The sequence below is a fragment of the Colias philodice genome, chromosome 27 (genome assembly GCF_061535455.1).
Source record: "Colias philodice isolate Cphi_HAF_F1 chromosome 27, ilColPhil1 Martin Lab GWU primary, whole genome shotgun sequence".
Lineage (NCBI taxonomy): Eukaryota > Metazoa > Arthropoda > Insecta > Lepidoptera > Pieridae > Colias > Colias philodice.
Genome location: NC_143112.1, coordinates 4,083,999 through 4,106,129, shown reverse-complemented (window position 1 = coordinate 4,106,129; position 22,131 = coordinate 4,083,999). Strand labels below are relative to the sequence as shown.

The 22,131-nt window shown below is 33.8% G+C and overlaps 1 protein-coding gene and 1 non-coding gene across 2 annotated transcripts in view; one reads left to right on the top strand and one right to left on the bottom strand.

The window, feature by feature from the left end:
• GEFmeso (Guanine nucleotide exchange factor in mesoderm) overlaps positions 1-22,131 on the top strand; it is a 77,900-nt gene that overhangs the window by 11,639 nt on the left and 44,130 nt on the right. The window lies entirely within an intron of this gene.
• On the bottom strand, positions 2,386-2,501 carry LOC149476580 (U5 spliceosomal RNA). Its single transcript, XR_016317846.1, has one exon. It is a non-coding gene; the product is annotated as a U5 spliceosomal RNA (small nuclear RNA).

Genomic DNA, 22,131 nt, shown 5'->3' with positions numbered 1-22,131 from the left:
ACCACCGAGCGCCCCGATCGGAGCGCGACACAATAGATTATCTATTGTGTCTGTGATTCCGGGGACTGATGGATTAAAGTTTATACAGGTAATGCCATGATTTTTAAATCTATGTTTTCATACTACATTGCAATATCTAACATGTTTAATCGCAATACGTGTAAGTACAACACAGATGAAAGTGGTAGAATGATAACATTATAACAACCTTATGTAATCTATGTTCTTTTCAAATAAGATTAATCTGTCATCTGAGTACCTATCAGTGTGTAACAGAATTATATTGATTTTAAATAATGAGTGATTTGTGCTTGGTATATTTCGAATAAGAATATTTTTGAATTTTGGCAGTTATATAATATCTAGCATAAAGGCTAGCAATTGGTTTTTTAGCTAGAACACGTTCGAATAAAATCAAGATTTTTTTAAGGGTTACAATATGCTGAATTGTAAAACCACCAAAATAAGCTCAAAATAAATTACCACTCATATCGCTCTAATACGAATACGTTCGTAGCAATATCCTCAAACAAATGTAACATATTTAACAAAACGAATTCGCTTCAATAGGAAATATTAGAGCAGCGTTAGAAGCCCCTCGAAAAGCTTTGGGGTAGGTTGTGCGGTCGATAGCCGCACCCCTGTTAGATAAAACATTATTGCGATAAAACTTTCTGAAGTTATGCTAGCCTAGTATTTTCGTGATTGAACAGTTTTTGTAATGAATGATTGAGGTTTATTATTATAAAGATTTTCGTGATATTATTGTTCAGGAAATCGAGAGCTTTTTCATTGATTTTATCGAATATTTACTTGTTGTAATTATTAATTGTAATAAAACAAATTGACAAAATTATTGTAATCAGTGAAAAACGAAAGACGAATGTACAAAATATTATGTAACTTATCGCAGAAATTATAAACTACCTTACCCATAAGCTAATAATTAATATAATATTAATAATTAATATTAATATTAATAATTAATATTTATTGGTTATTGGTTATATCGAAATTATTTTCATTGATTTATTTTAGTCTGGGGAACAAAAAAGAAATACGTTTGCTCACTCTTGTATACCTCATATTATTTATTGCATTCGTATTTTCCCATGAATAAGTAGTGCTTAATTCGAGCTCCGTAAATACAAACACGTGTTAGAATACTCAATTAAGCTTACCCCAATGGAAACAGTGCGTAGAACAGATCGTATTAGTTTGACGCCATCCGAACGATTTATGACGACGCACCCTAATTTTTTTTTCTTAAGAGAAACTGTAGTTTGTGCCAGTGTTGTGTAGAACGCCCTTAAATGAACGAAGCTAATTTTTATTTGGTGGTGGGTCGTGTGGCGCGAAAAGTGACGTGAAACTGCTGTTTGAATTTTATTTTTTTTAGCTTATTTCTTTCTCATGATTTCTATAAGGTTTCAATCGTGAAAGAGGGATTTCGTTATACAATTACAGTCGTATATTGATCAATTATTATAAATATGAACTGCAGCTATGATACAATACAAAAATAAAAAATGCTAAGATACAAAATATACGCATAACTTTTTCATATCATATTTTAACGTTTTACAGAGTTCTCCATAGAATAAGTTATGTTTTAAATAAGCCACACCACCATAAGTCTAGACTCTAGACAAATACCTCATTAGCTACGCTTTCAAAACAAAAATAATACAAAACTATCGCGCAGTGTTTTACCGAAAGCATAAAATACAAAATATGCTTTGAAAGAAGGCAATTTCTGGTTATGGCGCACCCTTTGGTAATAACCAATGTGTAGAGCTCTCCTTGAGTACACTTAGAGCGAGTCTAGAGGTCTTCAATAAATGGTACTTATGACGCCTTACTACCCATTGTTTTCATAGCTAAATGTTTCGTCGTTATTACAAAGTGGTAAGATTTATAATCGCTTATCATTCTGGAGTGCTTTTTTCGTGCATAAACAATGGGACCTAATTTGCAACATTGTTTTTTCAATTTTTATAATGTGTTGTTGTTAAAAGTTAAAACATGTTTTAAAATATATACGAATATATTATTATGTAGTTAAATTATGTTCGTAAAGTGGAATTTATATTAGTATCTAATCATAAATAAGTAATCAAAATTATGCAGAATCCTATTTCCATAATATTAACGCGATCGTTAGAAATTGTAATACATAATATTATGGTGATAAAAATTAGGTGTATGTTAATTTTTTATGCAAAACATCGGATCGATCTGTGCGAAATTTGCTACCGGCATCGACTGGTATAGTCTGGATAAGCACATTTTTTAATCTTTAGCAATGCATTAACATCAATTGTAGCAATACTATGCTATGATGAATGCATTATTTATTTTTTTTAGTTATTGGTGCGTTTATATACCTTGGATAAATCCAAGGTGTCAAAAATATTAAAGACTCATTTGAGTGTTCCCCTCCACGGAAATCTTTAGTAAAAGGCGAAAGATTTATACGTTTTGAAGGGAAACCAGAGATACGTTGGTAGAAGTGACTCGAGTTTATCAGGATATCGAAAAAAACTTTGAAAGCGCGAGCTAAAGAGGTGCTTTTAATCAGTAGCGCCATCTGTTGGTGACGATATAAAGTACATGGTATTGTGGTCCGAGTTGGGTCCGAGCGAATTTTGTATTCCTATCGTATGATTGGATCTAACAAGTACTATGTATAAGTTATTTTTAGCATATAATTTGTACTGAAATTCAATTTCAGTAACAAATTTAACAATCGTTTTCTGCATAACTATGAAGATGAAGGACTCTATTTCTCTACTCTAAGAAGATAAAACTAATTAATGACATTCATACAGTTACAATATTAAGTATTTTTGCAAATCAAAACCCTAAAGTTTGTCTGTATACAATGTATATGTTGTCCTTTCATATGAGTCAACTAAAGAACTTCGCTAATTATTTCTTGTTAGTAACGCAAGCAATGCCGTATACAGAAGCTATTTAAGAAAAATGCCTGCCAATTTCCGCCTGGCTATTGACTATTTCCAGTATAAACTCGATAATGGATGTAAATATTGTTTTACGAACATTCAGCAGGCCCTGAAATAGTCTGTTCATTGAACTTGCCTCGTAATGCGTAAATAACACGCTTTAGCATTTATTTCTAATTAATTAAAGCGTGAAGTTAAATTTGCCAAATGCTGTAGGCATAAATGTAAGGTGGTAAAATAAAAATGAATAATAATAGTAAATATTGCACAATAAAATTATTGATATATTTTCTTTGTTATCCCTTCATTGTTATCTTTGCTATAAACAATAGAGTCTATTAAAATAAAATTAATAAAGATATACAGCTCTGTATATCTTCTAAATAAAACGATACATTTTATTTAGAAGATAAATTACCATTTTTAATAGATATACAGTGAGGAAAGTTTTATACTGCAGAAAACTAGTATCTACCTACTTACATAAAAAAGTAAAAAAAAAAGGTAGGTACATTTTAACACCTGGTTAAACACGCTTCTTCCCGATGCTTTGATTATCCGTCCGTGTAATGCATCAGTGTCGTTAAAGAAATTGATATTATAGTTAGCATTGAATGGCTTTTGCCCTTAACTGGGTTGTCAACCTTTGGTCCGAAATGTGATATATTTTAAAATCTTAAATATGTTCTTCCTAGGTATGAGATGATAAAAACGCAGTATTGTCACTTACGAGTTGATAAATAGAATGGTATTTTTACAATCACGCAGTCCTAATAAATACAAACTTATAAATTAGAGTTTTATTTATTTAACCCTTATTGTACCACACCATTTAACATTACAATGTACAGTATATATAATATATATAGTAGTATAGATGCGAGGTAAAGTACAAAAGGTGATCTTATCGCTTAAAAGCGATTTATTCCAGGCTTATTTACTTCGGAAATGTTATGAAAATACATTAGTTATTCGTTTATAAAAACTTCAAAATAGTTAAATGAAAATGCGATGCCTAGTTATCCCTTTCTTAATCTGATGTCCTGAAATTATATTTGATACGTTATTTATATGAACGTTTACAAAACCAATAAAAAAAGTATGTATTTAAAAGTATAGCTATCGTAAAAAAGGTGTAACAGCCCTTTTAGGCGTGGACTTAATTATAGTGACAGGCGCTTAGCGATTTCAAGTTCAATGACACATTGATCAGGGCTGAGGGCTCTACGATTGTCTATGCCCTATGGGTATTTGGTTATTTCCTTGCTTGTCTATTAGCTAGAGAGCTAGCGCAAAGCTACCTGTATGTATTTGACCAGACCTGGATTTTTGTGTGTTGATTCCCCTATACCTACTATACATGAGATGAGGAGTCACTAAGCCCAGAGTGGTGGACGGGGCGCGCGCTCAGGTAAGACGGGTGGAAATTTTTGGCGAACTTTGAAACCATTTGACCACGTCTGCCATTTTGATATTTGAAAATAGATTATTATTACTATCGGAAAATAACAATGGCAGACCATTATCACGCGGATAACATTCTGGCAGACACTTATAAAAGTGCTGAAAAAAATACAATTTTGAAAGTATTTGACCAGATCTGCCATTCATATATTTTATTTATTAGGGTCTTAAAAACTTATTTTCGAAACGGCAGACATTTTCATTGCGTACAGACTTCAGCAGACAACAAAAACTAGCTACTACATGGTCAGATCTATGCATGTACTATCTCTGTAGCTATTTTTTTTCCATATATATCAATATTATTCTCACTCTAGCCTATAGTATTTTTATTTTATATAGTTACTAGCATTCAAATAGTCTAGGTTTTATACCTGAGAGGGCTCTTTTCGGTTCCCACTCTAACGGTTATTGCCAGATGTTTTCAGTACAGATTAGATACTAGCAGATACATCACTTCCATGCAAAAGTGAAAATTACTACGCTATAAATAGCCTAAAAAATCTTAATAATAATAATTACGCTTCACAGCAAGAAGAAATGTACCATATGTACCCGCACAAAGTCGATATTGTGTTGCCTACCGTTCGACTCAATGGCTAGGGTTGTACCTTTAATAATTATTACTAAACTAATAAACCGAGTGATGCGAAATAACCATAATTCTTTTAGAGTTTGATAAAATGATCAGGCAGGTATTTTCTTTAATCCTTCTCTGAATTCTCGGTTACTAAACTTTTCATTTGTTTTTTTACTTTCACGCCCAACTACTATACAATAATTACGTTGTTTCGGTATTTTGACGAGAAAACGCAGGAAACATCCGTTGTATCATTTTAGATAGATTGTATATTTTGTATCTGTAGAATTGAAATCAAAGCTATGTATATGTTGTCTCCATTCTTTTCTTATCGGATTGTTGATCCCAATGCGAATGCGTCACTTAAATTTTATAAAAGACAATTAAGAACATCAAAAATAATGTGATACGTCTATATTTCACAGTGCAATATATTATGTAATTAATAATAATCATTAATTACATATATTTATGATAAAATAATTACATCAGATTTAATAATCGCAATTGTTTTGAATGAACATATGAATAAATGATTACATCATAATAGTAATAATCACAATTGTTTTATTTCCCATTTGTTGCAACCCTAGCATATTTTCATGTAGCAGCAGAAGCACCTACACTGGCGGCGCGGCGGCATCGTGCGACATCAAAGGCATTGCCTTACTAGGTAAGTTTGCAATGATTAATTCTTTAATAATTATTTTTGAATTTACTCATTTCTTTTATTATAATATAATTTACGTTTTACTTTTACAGAATCAGATTCAATGGATTATGAAGACGAGTCATACGATAGTGATGATGAATGAACATTTCAATAAATGCATGCGTGTTTTTTTTATGTTGTTTTGTAATTGTTAATTGTTTCTTAAATAAAGAAATTAACTAAATATTTAAATGATGATTTGTTATTTGCAACACAACTTTATATTTGAGATTCTTTACGAATGTATTTAGTTTTGTATCACCAAATTTATAAATTTTATTCCATAGTTTTCAAAATTAAATGTAAATGACCATAAAAACATTAATAAAGTAAATCATTGATGTAAGGTCAGGGAACGTAATACATATATATACATCTGACCATGTAGAAGCTAAGTCTTGTTGACTGCTGAAGTCTGTAAAGTTTTATTGTCTGCTGAAGTCTGTACGCAATGAAAATGTCTGCCGTTTCGAAAATAAGTTTTTAAGACCCTAATAAATAAAATATATGAATGGCAGATCTGGTCAAATACTTTCAAAATTGTATTTTTCTCCGCACTTTCATAAGTGTCTGCCAGAATGTTATCCGCGTGATAATGGTCTGCCATTGTTATTTTCCGATAGTAATAATAATCTATTTTCAAATATCAAAATGGCAGACGTGGTCAAATGGTTTCAAAGTTCGCCAAAAATTTCCACCCGTCTTACCTGAGCGCGCGCCCCGTCCACCACTCTGGGCTTAGTGACTCCTCATCTCATGTATAGTAGGTATAGGGGAATCAACACACAAAAATCCAGGTCTGGTCAAATACATACAGGTAGCTTTGCGCTAGCTCTCTAGCTATATTGTTCGGTAATGGCCGAAATATGTGGAAGAATAACGTGAAATTAAGGTAAAGGTATTATGGCTGGCGTCCACTATGCGGATCGGGCCGGGCCGCATCGCAACGCAAAAATACGCCGGCCTATGTTTTGTATGAAACATCGTCCATTAGCGACGGATCGGGCCGGGGCGGGCCGCAACGCATTGGCGGATATCGCTTCGCAGGCGGATTTCTGCCGGCGGTGCGCTGCGGCCCGGCCCGGCCCGATCCGCCTAGTGGACGCAGGCAGGCGGATGTGAGCGGCGAGCGTCTGTTAGATAAAATCCGCCTAGGCGGTCCGCCGCGCCCCGTACAGGTGGACGCAGGAGCAAACAGCGCGTCCATTAGAGACGGCCCGTTGCGATGCGGCCCGGCCCGATCCGCCTCTAATGGACGCCTAGCATTAGGAATACGATAATTGATGAACGATAGTGGTGACTTGTAGAAGTCTCTGTGAATTTTGTGTGTCTCTACTTTAGTATGTTATATTACAAGTTTATTAAAACACACCTCAATATTTAATTAATATCCTAGATGTTTAATTATAGTGTAAGTAAAGTTATTCCATTACTGATATACATATTTCTAACATTCTTAATACTATATGTAAACTATACTTACTATGTAATGTAACAAATGTGATAAACCATTATAAAATTCTTTGCAATATTAAACTAAAAGTATTGTATCATGTAGCTTTAGTTCAGAGGTACAGAAATCAGGATGTTTATTGTTTAGTTTAAATCTTATATATAAAATTCTCGTGTCACAATGTTAGTCTGCATACTCCTCCGAAACGGGTGGACCGATTCTCATGAAATTTTCTGTGCATATCGGGTAAGTCTGAGAATCGGCCAACATCTATTTTTCATATGTACCACGGGCGAAGCCGGGGCGGACCGCTAGTCTTATATATAAAATTCTCGTGTCACAATGTTAGTCTGCATACTCCTCCGAAACGGGTGGACCGATTCTCATGAAATTTTCTGTGCACATCGGGTAAGTCTGAGAATCGGCCAACATCTATTTTTCATATGTACCACGGGCGAAGCCGGGGCGGACCGCTAGTTTTAATATAATTCTAGAGTCCAGACAGTAATTCTCTTGACAATTATTATCTCTCGGACAAACTTCATCCTGACTTTAATATACCTAATTTATTTCAGCTAGTGTCAAATAAAGTTAGGCAACGTGGCGGGTAACAACTAGTTATTAAATATATTATGCCACGACTGCTTCCTAGTACACGGTAATTCGCATGCATATAGCAGTTAAAGTGCGTGTAGCTCGTGATTTATCTATACATATATTTACCTGCTTAAAAATATGTTATACTAGCGGTGACGCGCAGTTTCACTCGCTGGCAAAAGCAGCTTACGTGTTCTGGTACATAAGTTATATCGCGACCAAGTATGATCGTTAATTGGTTATCGCATGAAAGAATAAACATATAAAACCATGCATTCTATGAAATGAAAATAAATCAAATATAAATGGTAGATATAAAATCAAAGGTTCTCTATAACTTTATAACGTACCTAAACGACTTAAAAACATATTTTTTTACTGAAAAAACCTGCACCGTCTGACTGCAGTTTTAACAAAAAAATAAACGTGCTGGTTCGCACTGTTTGCCTCGTTAGAGCTTTTACAAGCGACGTTCATAATTAATTTATTTTTATACATACTAGATAACAGGATGCTGATTCGTTTGCGAATTTTGTATTGGCTTTGCAAATTTTACCTTCATTAATTATTGTTCAAAGTAAGCTTATTTTAAATAAAGCTTTCTTTTGTACTATCGAGTACATAGTGCATTTTCGTACATTATTTTTAAAATAATAACAACGTAAAAAATATAAGTCTAGAAAAAATTTAATAAGAATCGATTTAAATATAACTTAAGCCGTTTATATGGTCAAAAGTCATATTTATGATACTTTAAAACTAACAAGATATTAACATTTTATTTCAATTTTAAAGAAGTAATTAAATAATATATTTGATCCATCTTTCCTTGTACGTAAATGTGTCATGTAATCGAAGACGAGACCTAGTTCCACTGAAAGGATCGATTGTCGTGGGTTTTGATGAGACTTAATTATTATTTATTATTAATTATAAACAATATGTTAACTAATAAGCAATTAATGTATTAATTTAAGGAGTGTTATTTATTTACTTACATTTTAAGGCGAACATTGTTTTTACTTCCTTCAAGTTTTCTGTCCTTTTATGTAAAACACTGTTTATCACGGTAGAGTAAAATATTAATTAAAGTCTGGTTTTCACGAAATATTATTCTGATCATTAGTAAATTATAAACAGTAGTTGATAATAATTATTAAAATGTAAAAACCTATTTAAAGATGAAAGGCGCTTATCTCAGCAATCGGCATAAGTTATTCTTATACTTACGGTATTTCACCGAAATGTATTAAGACCTCAAACGGTTGTATTATGATAATGAACCTAATACCTTCGATAAAGCTACGTTCACAATACCTTTGATATATAAGCGACTGCGACACGCGATCGTGGCCTTAGAATTGAGAAGTTTTGATTGTATTGGTACTGGACGCTGGTATTATCCATTGTAGGTAATATATTTGCTCCTAGGATTATTTAGAGAAGGGAGGATTGCTTCGTTCGTGTCAGAATTACTTAATATAGGATTAATAAGGTTTGTTAAAAGTAGAAGTTTTTTAATTGGAATTACGTAATTTGCTTTTCCCTTGATCGTATAAGATTAAAGTCTCTAATCTAAGGGTGCATATAACACCAATATTTTGTTGTGGAGAGAAACTAGATTTCTATGTTAATGTGAGCTACTATCAAGTGGTATGATAATAGTTACTTGTAACTTTAATCTTTAAAAAAAAATAGATAAATTGAAGTTAAACCGATTTTTCACATGGCCTAATCTGAGCTTTATTCATATTCTATTAGCGACTTTTGTGCCAGTCGCATGTTATTATAAACACGGCCTAACGGTCAAGCAAAGTTTGTTGTCAACATAACGGTTGGCGACTGATGGTGCGATATGTTGCGCAATTTTATGTGCTTTCGGAAGACTGGGATGTGTGAATTACTGTTTATATGTGCCTATTAGTATATTTGTTTTTTTAAAGGTGGAATAAACTTCTTTCTTTATTTATATGCGATTTTCGCGGGAATCTAAGTATTTCTTTATGGTTATTTTGATTCTGATAATATAAATCGTCGTCTACTGGTGGTATTTAAAAATGTAAGGCTGGGTACTGGAAGAAAATCCAACACATTTAGTACGCCCGTCTTTATAACCTTATATGAATTTTTTTACTATGCTTTAGGACTGTACTTGATCCTACGTACTTTCCTTTAGCTTTTTTATTTCCATACTAGCTTTCCGCCCGCGGCTTCGCCCGCGTTTTCAAAGAAAAACCCGTTCCCGTAGGATTTCCGGGATAAAACCTATCCTATGTCCTTTCTCGGGTATCGAAATATCTCTATACCAAATTTCATGCAAATTGGTTCAGTAGTTAAGGCGTGATTGAGTAACAGACAGACAGACAGACAGAGTTACTTTCGCATTTATAATATTAGTATGGATTCAATATTTTTCCAATATCCCGTATAGAGTATCGTTCCAATATCTCATTACTCAAAAAGTAATTTATTATTATAGATTAGTAGTTAGTGTAACAATTTCTGTTGACCTTCTTTTTTATTAAGACCGGTTGCAATCCATCTGAAATGAAATTTCTTTATATCAAGGCAACGTTGCCGAAAATCGTAACGACTTTCCTGGAAAACGAAAGAAAGACATAATGAAAAATAAATTATAGAGATCGAGCATGAAATTAGTGTTGTAAGATATCTTTTCACAAAATTACAACGAAACCTTTATAATAATATGTATTACAATTTACAATTAGAACGCAAATTATATTATGAATAATTTCGGATTTCTTAAGTATGGTTGGTATCAGTTTAGCGGTAAGTTATTTGACAAAACCAATTGGAAATTTTAAACACTGAAGAAAAAGTACCATACCATATTATAAAAAGTACATAAGTTCGAGTTATTTAAGTTCATAGCACCTCCTGATTCCAAAGGAGATTCTACCAATGTTCAGTAATAAGCGTACTTCAATCAATATTGGTAGATGGAAAATACATAAGTCATAGCAATTACCTATAAACTACTACTTAATACACTGGTCGTTGAAACATACTTTTAAACAAACAATTACTTCATCTTCAAAGGCAGTGGGCGTATAATCTGTGACGCTCGTGTTGTCATTGTGTACTAAGTCTTTATTTGTTGAGATTATAACGTTATTGCGTTTTAACTCGATATCTTGAGGTACTGCACTTTGTTTAAGGTTCACATTTGCTTTTATTAATTTACTAGCTGTGCCAAGTTTTCATTCGTGGTCGAACCAGTGAGCAAAAGCTAAAATTTCTATAGCCTATGTGTTATTTTGGTACATAAGCTTCATCACGGCCAAGCATCATCAAAATCCGTTCAGTAGTTTTCGCTCGAACGAGTAACAAACATACATCATAATATATTTTTACAAACTTTTGCGTTTATAATATTAGTTGGATTTTGTATCAATTGAACATAAAATTTCGAAATGAAAATAATGTGTCGGTAAATAAAAGGTAATTTTTTGAAGCTCTAGAAATATAACTCTACACTCATCACGTAAACATTTTCACACAAAACAAACAATAGTTTCTTCGAAAATGTAAAAAAAAGCACAAACACAAACACAATATGTCTGGTATAGACGTTCCCTTGTCCATTGTGCCCTAAGAGGTCATTATTTCAGACAAGTGAGGTCGCTGACCTTTACGTTCTACGTTCACTAATTTATACAACCCTGGTACTTGTAAACGTAAATGTATACGTATGAAAATTTTGCTATTTCACGCATAAATATGCATTTTATATACATTTTTAAACAATTGATAGTTTTAAGATTTTTTATGTTTGCAATAATTGATTGATGATGATTTCGGGTAATTACAACATGTACCACGAGATAAAGCTATCTTCTATAGATAAGAACGACCTTTGCCTTTATTTCCTCTTCTAAACACACCTTCCATCGAACGAAAAAAAACACATTAAAAAAATATACTGGCCGAATTGAGAACGTCCTCCGTTTTTTGAAGTCGGTTAAAAACAATGATACAGTTCTTTTTTTAATTAAAAATTGATAGTTTTTATTTTTTACTCGGTACGTACGAGTCAAGTACTCGTACAGATAATACTATACCATGTAGATTTGGTTGATGGTTCATTCATGTTTGTGTCCGTAGGCGGGCCCCCGGCCCGTTCTGCAGCTGTTTCAATATTCAACTTTAGTGTATCCTATCTTAACACATTACTTACGAGTTTGAAGGTATTTGAAAGTGAATATCCATAATTTAGTTCAGTTATTAGTTACTACTTGCTTCATGTACGACGTACCTACGTAATTTGATTTTATTCAGTAGAATTTGTGAAGTATTTTTGGATGCGATTTCCCGCTATGTATCGTGTTGAAATAATGTTGTTGTTTTCTTGTGACTACAGATTTGTTAAATGTATGTAGCGAACGTGTAGTGTGTAAAAGTCGTTGAGGTCTATGGGAATATGGGATCTCGGGAATACCTGAGGGTTACATTTATATTTAATTGCTGTATAAATAAGTAAATTTCTTACAAATAGAAACATAAAAGCCTGAGGTGTTAAATTCATATTTTATCGCTATATAATACTGATTAAATTTAAGTTATAGCAATCGATATGCGTTTGTTTATAAATGTAACCCAATTAATTATTATTACACACTTCAACCGAACTCGGATAGTTTCAATGATGCCTATATGCAAGAATTTATATTAGAATTATCTAACCTAGCCTCAAAGATGATGCATGAAGTGAAGTCCTATGTCACCATACTGGGGTAAGGGGCAGATGCATTATACATCTGTTTCACTGATCGATTTTCTTTTAGGGACAAGTAGGTGATCAGCCTTCTGTGTCCTACCAGACCGAGACATTTTTTTTTCTTCGTCTCCACCGGGAATCGAACCCAGGACCCCTCGGTGCTACGCTCACGCGTCAACCACTGTACCAAGGAGGCGGTCAAAGATGATGCATACAAATTACAAATAGATAGCTAGTTCTAAAGTCTAGTGACTAAATTGATCCTAACTTCGGCTTGGCTATAATATCTTAAAATTCAAAACAATGGGTCATAACAATGATGTATATGTTCACAGATTATACACACGAGTTGCCATCATCGAGATACCATAAATGAAAATTCAAGTGTAATGACATTACGTAATTTTAAAATCGCTCAAGAGCGAGTCGGACTCTCGAGACTAAGGGTTCCGTACAAATCTAAATAACAACTACACAATAATCCAATTTATTACCGTGCCTTAAACTTGATATTTTATTATTTATGGTATTATAGCGGCAACAGGTCATCATCATATATGTACATCATCTCTGAAATGTTTAACTGTCTATCACGGTTCATGAGATACAGCCTGGTGGCATAAAGACAGAAAGACTGCGTATCAGAAATAGAATACCGTTTTATCCGTTGTATACGGAACCATAAAAATTACCGCGTAACGTCGAGGTATGATTCGATCATCCATTTTCGAGATTTCGTTATATGGACAAATGACGTTGACAAGTGTCAAGTTGATACTTTCAAAGCTTTCACCGAATAAGGCTGGGATTATATGAATGTCGAGATTTGTGGATCAAATAATAGAGAGTTTAGATGACTTGCGGTTGGCGAAAGTTTGTGGTAGTGTAGTGTAACAAGAGTGGATTTATGTGTGAAGGATTTTTTACACGTCGCGACTGTACATGGTTTTAGAATAGGTGTAATTTCAATGATATTTTATGTATAGATACGTTATATACTCACAATATATCCAAAAAAATGCTTCATATGCAGTGTCAGGCACACACAAATCGACGATGAAGTGTCAATATATGCTAACTACAAAAACTACATTTTTCAGTAGATAAAAAAAACGTTTTATTTCTTTTTCGTTACTGTTTTTAATTATTATTTTAGCTTACGTTCATTATCAAAGGATATAAGATATCATGGAATCATTTATTAAATGTAACTTCAAAGCTTTTTAAAAAAAACATGCAGATATTAGATATTGCTTGTAATTGTATTTAAACAGAAAGCCGTATTTATTGGATACAATTTATTGCCAATATACTTAGAAGAAATTGTTCTAAAGATTACAACATTTTTTTAATTTTAATATTAGGTTTTTGTATCAATACTATAGTAAAATTTTGATTTAAAATCCTGTCACTACACGTGATTATGCTCGAAGATAGTGATTTGAATATAAAACATTATTTTAATTTGTTCAACTTCATATGGACGAGATTTTCTTGCTGCTTTGGTTATAGTGGCATAATCACTCGGAACGTAAATTTCTTTGTTCTTAAGTTGGCGTTCAAGTCAGGAAATATAAGATACAGCTACGTGAACACATCATAGCACAACAGCGTCGAAGATTTACTCATCTTCACGGACGGGTCCAAGACTGAAAATGGCACGGGTGCTGGGGTCTTCTCTGAGGACCTAAACATGAACATCTCGCACCCCTTGGGACCCCGTAATACAGTCTTTCAGGCTGAATGCCTAGGACTTCTACTTGCAGCTTCAGCCATAATCAAAAGGAATGTAACAACTTTTCGATTCGGATCCTATCGGATAGCAAAGCAGCACTCATGGCAATCAAAAGCCATGAAATCACTTCAGGGTTAATTCTAAAGTGGCACCTAGCCCTAACTAGGGTATGTGATCTGGGAAAGTCCCTAGTACTACAATGAATAAAAGGACACAGTAACTCACGAGGAAACGATGCTGCTGACATATTAGCCAGAAGGGCATCTCAAACACCGGTCATGGGACCTTTTCCCATTATACCGCTACCTGCAAGCTGGATCCGGCTGATGATTACCCAGCTCACTTGCACTGCACAAAAATAAGAATGTTCAAGCAGATCTGACTGCAAGCAAGCCAGAGAAGCCCTACCAAACATTGACTCTAGACTTGCACGTCGGATTCTCAACCTACGCAGAGTGCAACTACGTGTAATAACAGGGACCCTCACAGGGCACGGCCCGTTCAACCAACATCTCTTTAATTTAGGGATCACAGACAGTCCGCTATGCAGAGCATGCATGGCGTCCGAGGAAACGGCAGCCCACGTCATCATGGAATGTACGGGGGTTGCGGAGTACAGGGCAAGACACCTGGGGTCTCCCGGGTCCCTCCCTGAAGCCTTCGGCAGCCCTCACAAGCTGCTTGGCTTCATGTGCTCGGGTGGTTTCAGTTTTAGCTGGTTTCCTCCACCTCCATCTCTCACGCAAAATAGGCGATTTTGGTAAGAGCATCCGTCAGAAAATATAATAATAGGCAGCTGTTGGCTAACACAATGCTTTTCCAGGTAATTAATTACAAACGAAACAAAAGTGCTAGACGTCAGGTCAGCAGCTGTTTCGTCATACCAGTAAGAGCGAGCGCCCACGAGCAACTTTGTCTCCGCAACAATTTTGTCTCCGCAACTATTTTGTCTCTCCAGCCATGGGCTAGTATGAAAGTGCGCGTACGTAGCGACGCAACACCCGGGAGACTTTTTTGTCCGCGGGTTCGGAGACAAGCCCGCGACGCAACTGTCGCCCTATCTATTGGTTTCAATGCAAGTGCGCGCACGGCGACAAAAATGTTGCCTGTCGGCGGCCGCCGGCCAGTTTCCGCGTAACCGGCGTAGCGATAATACGTATTTATGTCAACGTATTTATTCTCGTACACAGTAGTTTTAACCGACTTCAAAAAAAAGGAGGAGGTTATCAATTCGGCCGGTATATTTTTTGCACGCCTCATAAGCGAAGCGTTGAGGTGGGTACTACTGTCACTTCGCGCAAAACATCTGATTTTTCAAACTTAAAATGTCTTTATGTATCATACATTGCACTTGTAAGATAATACATACACACACATATTAAGAAAAAACACTATTTTTAACGTTCATGATATTTTTGATGTCATTTTTGTTATTTAAACTAGTTAAAAAACAGTTTAAAAAAGTTCTGTCTTGGACGTCCGTGTGTCTGTATGTGCGGATCCTTTTTCTTGTTAACACGATAGCGACCGAAATACTTTACTAATCGAGTCTTTTTTTTTCTCTTACGCTTGAGTATGCTCAGGAATAGAACCCTTTCATTTTTCAGGGTCTGATTCGATGTGGTTTAATTGTTATTAAATAAACAAAAATAATAATTAATAAATATTTATTAAAAAAAATTATGAGGCGTGCACTTTTGGATTTTCCAAATTATTTATGTATGCACCGATTACTCCGAGGTTTCTGAACCGGTTTACGTGATTCTTTTTTTTTTGATGCGGAATGGTGTGGGATTGGTCCCATAAAATTTATTCGGATAAGCCCAGTAGTTTTTATTTTATGAGCATTTTTGTCTGGTCTCGATGACTTAATTGAAATGTAGCAAGTAACTTTGATTCATTTCCAGGAAACCGATTGAGCTGAAATTTTGTATACGCATGTAAATTGGATAGCGATGAAACATTATTATGAGATAGAGCTGATTTGATGATGGAATCGGAAGGTGGCCATAGGAACTTAGTAATATATTGACTCAACTTTATCGAGGTTGAGCTCGTTTGATTCGTGTTGAAAAATACACTAAAAAGTATTAAATAAAAACTACTTTACTTTTTACAATTACGATTACATATCTATACTAATATTATAAAGAGGAAAGGTTTGTAGGTATGTATGGTTTTCAGTTTTCACGCATAAACTACTGAACCGATTACAATGAAATTTAGCACACATATAGAGAGTAACTTGGATTAACACATAGGATAAGTTTTATCCCGGAAATCTCACGGGAATGGGAACTATGCGGGACAAGAGCACAGACCACAACCGTCTCTTCGAAAACCATGTTGATAAATGAAGAAAATTTTAAAGAAAAAGTTGCGTTGCTGTCGCTTTCGTGAGCGCATCGTTCAAAACTTTGCGAGGAGACAGCGACAGAGACAAAATAGTTGCCGGGCAACTAAGTTGCTCGTGGGCGCTCGCTCTTACATGTACAATGCTTAGTAATTTAATTGACTCTACGAACAATTTGTTGGTATCTTTACGCTCATAATGCGATGGTAGTTTTGGAAAAGCATCTAAAAAATCGTCAAGAATGGCAATTTTTCGATGGTTTGTTGAGTTTGATGGAGAAGCACGTATTAGGATACTTTCTTCTTGGTTTGAAAGCATGCCAAACTAACCACTTTTAACCCAGGAATAAACTATAAATGAGCCCAAGGAAAGCGTGCTTAAAAACAGAGCGGACGCGTCAGGGTGTAGTTAGAATATATTGCCAGCAAAAATGACGCAACTTTTGTTATAAGGTATTGCTACACTTTAATATTTGCTCAAATTGACTATTTACAGAGAAATGACCTTTATGGGCCTATGTATTACTCTATTTTAAGTACGAAAATGCTATAAAACGAAAATCGCTAAAATGTTAGTTAGGAGGTATTGATACTTCATCGTCGAAATACAATTTTCATTTTACTTAATTTATTACATTGACAGACTGTATAAGAGAGATGGCTTTAATAAAATGATATAAACAAAAAAGACAAAGATAGTTCGTCACTTCCGCGCAGGTGTAAGCAAAAGTCATAAGAATTCACCAATTAAATATAAATAAACAAATAGTTGCCATGGTAATTGGCATAGACTAACGACACAGAAGGTTCAATGATATAGATGTTAGGTTTCCTGCACAAGTAAATAAATGTGACAATTTCATTTACTATTTTATGATTATTATGATGTCGTATTAAAATGAAAAAAAAAACTTTTTTGGAGATATAACTGTATTAAGTATTTATTACTAGCTGTGGTGTTCGTTTTCAGTCATCATCATTTCACCCGATAAACACCCACTGTTGAGGATACTGCATAGTCCTCCTTGGCTCCTTAAAGAACTCCATAAGGACCGATCTTACGCTATTCGTTTCAAGGCAGTTCCCGAAACCCGTACAAGGTCATCACTCCAACTTGTAGGATAATTAATAATTATAATAATAAATAATAGTGGTGCCTAGATGAAAAAAAAGGATGAAATAAAAGAAAGGATGAAGTACTTATAAGCCTTTTTTATCTAAAACACAAATAAAATTTATGTTCAATAGCTATTTACAGAAAAGCAAATAGCATTTTTCGTCAGTAGCGATAATCTTTTCTTAAATGTATACGTATATTCAACTTCATTTTTGCAAACAAACATTTTTGCCATCACGATTTCATTGTATATAATAAATAGATACATTTGTTAATTATATGCACTGTGTGGATTTAAATATAAAAATAATCAAGTATTTACCCAAATCGAAATTAATAAAATAACCGTTCTATTTTCAATAATCGTATCTACATGATAATCTTTGAACACAGTGTACGCTAGCTTTGTCACACTAGTGATTGAAGCAATGTTTTATCCCTTTCATTATTTCAATACACGTGTCAAGCAAGTGTCATTCATAAAGAATTGTAAATTGTTATTTTTACTCTTAACCCATTGACCACCGTAAGGCCCGATCGGGGCGCGACACAATAGATTTTCTATTGTGTCTGTGATTTCGAGGACTGATGGATTAAACTGTAATAATTTAATATATTTTGCTGTTATATGATATTCCTTTATCTTTCTTTATTTTTTTGCACGAATACGTGCACTTTCTGAACACATAGGAAGGCATTTTCGACAACTTTAATGTACCTATCAACACATGCGCTCACTGGGACCGGTCACAATCTGACTGATTGCATTGGTCCCAAATAGGACCAATTCACGGAATCAGTTTTGGTGCGTCGATGACGTATCTACCTCTTGTTTCTATATATAATATCATTGTGTAATTTATAATTTTTATACGTTTTATGATTCGTCAAAGGAAATGTAAGTAGAGTAAACTAATGAGACAAGATTGTTAAGTTAATTTTGTTTATTAATACAGAAATGTGTATGTACACTTGTCTATATGTTTTGTATTGACGTGTAAATAATTAAATTGTTAAGCGTTTACATTTTAGAACATAACATTATATCGGAATTTGGAATGACTCTTAATGGTAAAACCAATGAAAAGCGACACCTGTTTAACGCATATCTGCTATAAATATGCAACTAATTAATTACTTGATACATATATTTATTCTCGTCTATGCACAGCCTAATAATTTTAATATTATGTCAGTCACGATGACAGCTGAGAAGTGACATTCGTACTGTAATTGCCATGTAAAAAAATGTTACAAATGTTAATCAATCAGATGGTTATGTAAGAAGGTCTTGAACTTGTTCGTAAATATGTTTTACCAGTATGGTAATGAAATATCATGTAGAAAGTAATTCAATAATTCCTTTTATATAGGTACATTCAATAAATGTGGCTGGAACTTGAAAGGTGGTTTTAAATATTGCAGCGTGTTAATTATCGGGGTGTTATTTATTCTTTAAAGTTATTTTTTCTCTTTTGAATGTTGCCTTGAATACATTGAAATATTTTATGTTATCATCGTCGCTATAATGTTTTAATAATTTTTTTTATTTACTTCCGAATATTATCAAAATAATATGTAAAAATTAAATTATTCCAACGAAACTCATTGCTTGAGCGAATTTTTAAAACGACCATTCGAAGACCAATCGTATACTTACGCATACTTTCCCTTTATAAAAAAAATAAACATTTACCTCTTTACATAATTAAAAAATAAACAAAAATATTATTCTCTACACGTACAGTTCACACGAACCGCTCGGAAGTGCGTAACAATTGGAGATGCAAATACGATTTTGTATGCAATAGAGCAGGACGGTTTGACATCCGACTTCAGAGCAAAGTTATTTAATATCAAATACATGGTTTTACATTGTTTTATAAAATATAACTACCTACCCACAGACATAGATCTATTTGGTTTGTGTACCTACCTTTTGGTAAAATGGTATTTCATCCCCAATTGTATCCCCTCAAAATACTTTCTTAGCAGATGCGTTCATCGTATTTGCTATCTGCGTGCCAAATTTTCAGCCCGATCGGTCCAGTAGTTTGTGCTATGCGTTGATACTTGATAGTTCAGTCAGTCAGTCACCTTTGCGTTTACTTTAAGATTTTGCGAAGTAAACCTTATGAGCTTTATAACAGAGCTCACAGTCACATATACATGTATTATTACCTAGTTAGTAGTTGTTTAACTGCAGTTGTTTCTATTGACAAAACAAGGTGCATTTTAGGCAGTTCGCCGACCGGATGTGTTAAAATAAACAGAAGTTGCGGTTTTCCATATAAATAGTTGGATTCGAACACGTGTAGTTCTTGGAATAATAAATATTGTTCAATCATGTACTGTTTTTGAAATACGTATTGAAGATATAATACGCATTTCGTATATTTCATCGTTCGTCTATTTTTGTGTAGAAAAACAGTAAGTATAAGATTTCTGATAAACGGAATCTATACATGCCACATGGTGTGAAAGATGATTGAGAAAAGAGTATCTTTATTTAGTGAAAATATATCTTAAGAGAAGAGACATACACCTATTAAATTTAATATTTAATAGGTGTATGTCTGTATGACAATTTTAATTTACATATTTTCTGCGTATCCATTCGTACCATGCTCGTACTCAATATTAAGTACTAAGTAGTGACCAAAGATCTCGACTCGATAAATTGACGATTGTTCGAATTGTATGTATAGTCCAAGTATATAGACATAGACTTTATTCAGTTCCGATTTCTAGTAAAACTTACTACAATTTTTTTTAATGTACAATAGGGGAGCGCTTGGCTACAATCTCGCCTGATGGTAAGCTGGGATGTGTCATGTGGTCTAAGATGGAGCGCGCTTCCCTAAAATGTACTCGTCGTGGAACACAGATTCAGGAAGCATGTTCCAGTCCCTCGCGGTTCGAATAAAGAATGACGAACCGAAACGTTATTATAAAATAAATATTAAATATCACCAGTCCCAAATAGTAGACACTCAGTCCGGTAGATGTGGGCTGTGCACTGACCTGATTCCGTTTATTATCTTATTTGCGAGAGATTTCAATGTGCCTCATAAATGATGTGAGACGACTTGTTTGAAGATTTGTTGTTAAAAGATAAATGTTTGAAGATTTGTGAAATAGGCGTGTTGGAAATGGAAGTTGGTTGGTTGGTTGGTTGGTTGGTAAGGACTAATAGCCAAAAGGTAATTCTTCATAATGCCCTTGTATTTTGAAGTTACTTATGTGTAAAATAAATATCTATTTAATTCGTGTGGCTGAATTTCGATGTGAATGGAGAAAAATTTGATATTTCCACCAAAAATATAACAATTTAAAACTTAGCAATTTCTTATTAATGAATTAACAATGTCTGTCTACTTATAAGTACTATCTAAATGATTTTGTGTATCAGTTTTAAAACACCTTCAACAAATAGGTTCCTGAATATTTAAAGACATACAGTGATTATTATATTTATTATACTTTCTCCTATATATGAAAACCACACAATTAATTAAATATAATTATTTCACTTTGACATTAATAAGTTCAAACACCTTAAACCTTTGGCAGAATTAAAATTGTTGGCAATCAACGCCTGTTAAGAACCTTCATTTCAGTATGGAAAAGCGACAAAGGTGGTCAGAAAGTTTGAATATTTTTAATGAGTGCAACTCTGGTTTTAATTAAAATAACGAAGCAAGCTTTTCACGGCGTAATTAAGATTTTAACGCCGGCTTAATAATCAAGTTGTAGTTAATTAAAAAATGTTAAAGAAAATTTCGTTAGTTATTTTTATAAATTTACTAGCGGTCCGCCCCGGCTTCGCCCGTGGTACATATTTACGTTTTCTCTACATAAAAACCATCCTCGTACTTCAAGGAATATAATAAAAAAAGAATTATCGAAATCGGTTCAGCCGTTCTCGAGTTATGCGCTTACCAACACATTTTGCGATTCATTTTTATATATAAGACTAGCGGTCCGCCCCGGCTTCGCCCGTGGTACATGTTTACGTTTTCTCTACATAAGAACCATCCTCGTACTTCAAGGAATATAATAAAAAAAGAATTATCGAAATCGGTTCAGCCGTTCTCGAGTTATGCGCTTACCAACACATTTTGCGATTCATTTTTATATATAAGAAGAATCAATCATCTCTTTGGTTAAAAAGAATTTCAGATTAGATTCAGGATTGATATATGTAATTTTAAAACAATATAAAGAGAGTTATTATTAAGAAGTGATTAAGAACGTATTTTGTAGGACAACCAAAAAATTCTGTCATCAAATTTGTTAGAAAAAAAGCGGGCAGCGCCAGCTTTCAAATAAAAAAAAAAATACACAATTTCTTTGTCCCAAAAAATATGGTAATTGGTAACACACTTTACAAAAATACAGTTAAAAATTCTACATA